The sequence below is a fragment of the Wolffia australiana genome, chromosome 17 (genome assembly GCF_029677425.1).
Source record: "Wolffia australiana isolate 7733 chromosome 17, ASM2967742v1".
Lineage (NCBI taxonomy): Eukaryota > Viridiplantae > Streptophyta > Magnoliopsida > Alismatales > Araceae > Wolffia > Wolffia australiana.
The window spans coordinates 6,682,193-6,682,500 of NC_135851.1; positions in this window are offsets into that span (position 1 = coordinate 6,682,193).

A 308-nucleotide genomic window follows, 5' to 3' on the forward strand; every position below is an offset into this window, starting at 1 on the left:
AGAAAGTTGCAAGGAAAATTAATTAGAAAAGAAAATTAGTTCATAAATTAGGAGAATGGGAGAACGAGCCAGTCGGAACCGATTAAAGAAAGAAGAAAGTACTCCCTCACCTCTAACCGACTAACTTTGGAATTATATTTTCTCAAATAGTAGTAATAATTATATTGTATGGTCCCTCCGACAAACGAAATGCACGGCGAAGCCAAACCTGTCAAACAAGAATCCCAGGTCGGATGGATGGCGAATGGATAGTCCCACATCGAATGTTGCTAAACTCTGTCGGCCACAGGGGTACAAAAACCGGGCCC